Here is a 4,897-nt window from a genome sequence, read left to right on the forward strand (position 1 = left end):
TTGGTTTCATTGATCTTTTGGATTGTTTTTTTAGTTTTAATTTCATTTATTTCTGCTTTGGTTTTTATTATTTCTTTTCTCCTACTGGTTTTGGGTTTTATTTGTTGTTTTTTTTTTTTTCTAGATCTTTGAGCTTCAAGATTAGTTTGTTTCTTTGAGTTCTTTCTTGTTTTTTGATGTGAGCCTCTATTGCTATATATTTTCTTCTTATTACTGCTTTTGCTGCATCCCATACATTTAGGAAATTGGTGTCCTCCTTGTCAGTTCAAAGAATTTTTTAATTTCTTCTTTGATCTCCTCATTATTGACTGAAATTTTGATCCTACTAGTACTTATATACCATTCTAACCTTCCCTCCCCTGCCTTTTATATTTTAGCTCTCAGAAACAAGCCAGGAGAACACATCCAGGTCTCAGTGGTTGCTTGGATGTACTGAAAACTATGTTTGAAAATTGTATATCATGATATTTCCAAAAATTTGCCATTTTAATAGTTTTTTCTATTTCAAAAGTTAAATCTATCAGAGCCTCATTTCTTCCTTATGTAACATGTATCAGTAACAATCCACTGAAATTTTGTGAAGTTTAAAATTATGCACATGCGTATATACACAAACATGCTCACATATAAATAGGTATACATGTATTTGCTTAGAATTGTCTAGATCCATAGCAGTAGTAGGTGATCAATAAGCATCAGTGATTACTATCTGCAAATAAAATCTCCACGAAATTTTGTATGCTTTGGACTTGCAGGTTCTATAGGTAATCCTGGAAAGATATATAGGCTAGAAAGAAAATAAAATTTTTCTCAAGAGTTGCCACTTATTTATTCCATAAAAAATTATAGAATGTTCAGTATGTGGTTGCCACTGTAGTAGGCTCTGGGGAAATAATGGTGAGAGAGCTTGAGATAGTTTTTGCTGTTGTAGAGCTCATACCCCAATGTAAGAGCCAAGCAAAAGACAGACAAATAGGAGTATAAATAAAATAGATGCAACTATAAAGTTCAAAGCGAAAGAAAACGTAAGTAACAGAGTTACAGAGTAACAGAAGGGATCTACTTTAAATACAATTTTCAGAGAAGGTCTTTATTTAAGCTGATTTCTAAAGCTGGATGGGGGCTAGTCACGAAGTAGTATGGGTGGGAGCATTCTTTGCAGAGTAATGTGCAGTAGTTCTGAGGTATAAAAGAGTATGAAATATTCAAGAAACAAGTAGAACAGGAGGTTTAGAGTATGTGAGCAAGAGAGGAGGTGTCAAGAAATTAAATGGGAAAAATTGAGTAAGTTGACTGTGGATCATATTGATCATGTTAAGGAGTTTTGTGGGTTTTTTTTTTTTATTCCACAAATTTCATGGAAAGATATTAAATGGTTTCTAAATGCCCCAAATAAAGTGAGGTATAATAAATAGATTTCTGTATTTCATTGAATCTTAATATCAGTTTGTGTTATCTTAGCAAAGTCCATTTTTTCTTCCACCTGTCTCTTCCTTTCATTTGTTTACATCTTTGTTTTTTCTTTTTGTATTTAAGTCCTCCCACAGGTTTCCTGCAGGGTAACTCCCTTCGTAAATCTAAGAGAATATTCACTTTCATTGTGAAATGATACTCATTTTTTAACCATTTAAAACCCTTTACCTATGTGATTGCATATTCTCAGATTTAACTAAGGGTATTTTTTTCCCCCTAGAGCAAAGAGGTTATTTTGTTTCAGCAAGTATTTGTATTCTCAGTTCTAAAAGTGGCTCACATAGGTTGAAAGTACTTTAAAAATGGCATTCAGTGTGTTGAGGCATTCAGGTTTGTGTTCTTTGAGTTTCAGATTTTTTTCTATATTCCTATGTTCTTCTTCTTCACTATTTGGGTAAATATGGGTTTCTTATCATATGTTAACATTTGGAAGTAGTTGCTGATCCAAAGTTGGTATCTGTTCACAGCAAGAAAGAGAACTGTCATCAACTAGTGGTGTCTATTTCAGGCAGAGATTGGGCAAGTGAGGTCTGGTGTGTTTTGCCAAATATTTTTTAGGATGTTAAACATTTCATTTGGTGAAGATTTACTGTCACATGGCAAGTGTATGAATTGAAATGTGGTAGTTAAGTATTTATTAAAACAAGGGCTCTTCATTTTACTGTTACAATTTAGGACAGCTACTTTAATCTCTGTTTATATTAAGACAATGTGATTCAATTTGAGAAGCTAGAAATATTGCTGACTACTTTGGAGGGACCATTCTCAATAAGATTATAGAATAATAAGAGAGAAGGCATATATTTGTGACTAATGGAGAGGAAATCATATCCAGTATTAGCTTTATCACCTGCTAAAAAATTCCTGGAGTATAGGAAAGCACTGTGAACAAGACCATAGATTTTGCCGTTGGATAAATGGATATTTCTGTCTCTGGCAGATAACTAATTGCCCTTCCTCTCTGTGCTATTCTTGGCTCCAAGAGGTGGATTTATGTGGAATACATTGATCTACATGGAATATGTTGATAGATGCTCTGCTGTCTAATTTCTAGCTAGTTCAGCTGATGGGCACTCTGGCAAGCGATCAGGGAGGAGAACATTGTATTATGTCTGCTCCCCTCTTTTCCTCCTTGCAGGGTTGCCATGGCTGACTGAAACATTCAACTGTAGACTACCACTTGTCCTCCCCTTTTCAGCCCCAAAGTACCACCTAAGGTGGTGAACCTACCCACACCTTGTACATGCTGCTTAGTATCTTCCTGTATAAAACTGAGGTAAAGTGATTTCTCTTCTCATAGATGATTTGCATCTGTAAAATCTGAGGATAGGTTAGAACATTGCTTCGTGAAGCTCCAGAGATTCTGCCATCTGTATTCTCCCCATGTGTAACTTTTCCTGACTCAGTTATGCTAAAGTTCTGGGCAATTTTTATTTGAAGCGAGGACTCCATGACTAAAACCTTGGCCTTTAATGATGGTCTGGCTCTTTCCAGTCCTGAAAATGTGTTACTCTGCTGTTATTTTATATATAGAAACTAATGTTCTTTGCACCACAGCTTCTGTCCAGGGCTGGAAGTTTGGTAGCTACAGTTAACAGTAGGCCATCCAATATCATGATTTACTATCTGGGCACAGGGAAGAGTTGAGTTTATTCTCCAGGATCATATTCTCTTCAATAAAATGTTTTCATGACTTAGGATAGCGACCCATGGGGCCATAAATACAAAGTGAGCAGGAGATCAGAAAATTGCCTATAGTGTGAATTCGAAAAATTGTTTCACACTGGCCTTCTTGGTACTCAGAACCCTCAGATAGTAAGTAATAGCTTCTCAGTGTGCTGAGCACTGAAGCCAGCCCAGAACGGCTGTTCAACCTTGACGTTGTTCAAGTCCGGGAACACTTTGGAACAATTTTATCTCTTGGCTTGTTGCTTCAGTCTCTGAAGTTATTGCCTTTTACCTCCTTTTCTATGTAAAGGAATAGAGGGAAGATATAAACAAATTTCTTGGGTGTGCTATGGTCTGGACATGCCCAGTGATTTATTGCAGTGTTGGCTGAGATGATGAAGCACTCAGAAGCACTGTGCTTTACAAAGAAAAGTTCTGGAAAACTAATTTATAGTGTTTTAGATTTGGTCTTCACAACCATGAAATTGCATTTTTTCTCTCCTATTTAACATATATTCAGCTAGTATTTTAGAGTACCTAGTAGGTGCCCAAGAGTGTGTTAGACATTTGTTGACTATGAAATGAATTTGACAAGTTTCCTGTGCTTAAGTGTAGAGTGTAGAGTGCATCTAAGTGTAGGGTGCATTCAAATAACTTCAACATGATTGGCTGGTTAGAGGTAGCCTTCCAATGGGTTTGTTAGACTGAATAGGCTGAGACACCTAGTGGCTGCATTTGGGAACTACTTGGTTTTACATTTCTTAGATACTTTTTTTTTTTTTTTCCTTAGGTACTTTTCTGGCTATATCTCAGGACAGGAGTCTCCCCTCCTTACTACTTCATTTCCCTGTACCTTTTATTGCTACAGTCTAGTGTATTTCAGTTAGGAATCTTTGTTGTTGCAACATACACAATATCCTTTTAAGTACTTTTTTTTTAAAAAAGATTTCTTTTTTTTTTTCTTTTTAAAGATTTATTTATGCATACAAGAACTGGGGCACAGGCCAGAGGTGGGGGTGGGGGTGTTGTTGGGGGGTGGGTGAGAGAGAAAGAGTGGAGAAGAGAACAGGCAGATTGGCTAAAATACACTGCCTAGCGGAGCAGCAGGCGAGTCAGGAAAGGTCTACTGCACCAAGTGCTTTGCTCCCTGGCCGGGATCGAACTCTCGTGCTGCAGAGGCTGCGGTTAGCTTCGTAGGTTACGTCTTAACCCTTGCGCCACCAGAGAGGCCCTTTTAAGTACATTTTATATTCTTCCATTCATTTTATTTTCTTCTCATTTCATTCAATAAAAGACCCTACTCATCTAAAAGTATATAGGAAAAGGAAATTCAGAAGTGTGGAAATAAAATTAGGTAGAATTATAGCCTGTAACCACTGGGCCCTTGTAACCATGTCATGAATTTTGGTGAATTTTTTTCTACTTTTTTTTCTTTTCTACTTGTGAACACTTACTTTAAAACAAAAGGTGAAAGAAACCCTTTCTGTTTATGAATTGGGAACTTTCATCATGTTTTTGGGAGGGGACACTCACAGAAAAAGAAGACACACATTGTTATGAGCCAAGACTTCATGAGGGAAGTAACATTTGAACTTGATTCTGTGGGATAGAATGAAGATGAACCTGTGAATTGAAGAAGACAAAGGAAAAAAAAATTCTACAGAAAGCTCAGAGTTCACCTTGGTTCCAAAAGCACTTTAACCAGCTTGAATCATGGTCATCACGTTCCTTTACTGTAATCACTTGTTTGAATATT

The sequence above is a fragment of the Talpa occidentalis genome, unplaced genomic scaffold (genome assembly GCF_014898055.3).
Source record: "Talpa occidentalis isolate TD23 unplaced genomic scaffold, MPIMG_talOcc4v2.1 talOcc4.3, whole genome shotgun sequence".
NCBI classification, from domain to species: Eukaryota; Metazoa; Chordata; class Mammalia; order Eulipotyphla; family Talpidae; genus Talpa; species Talpa occidentalis.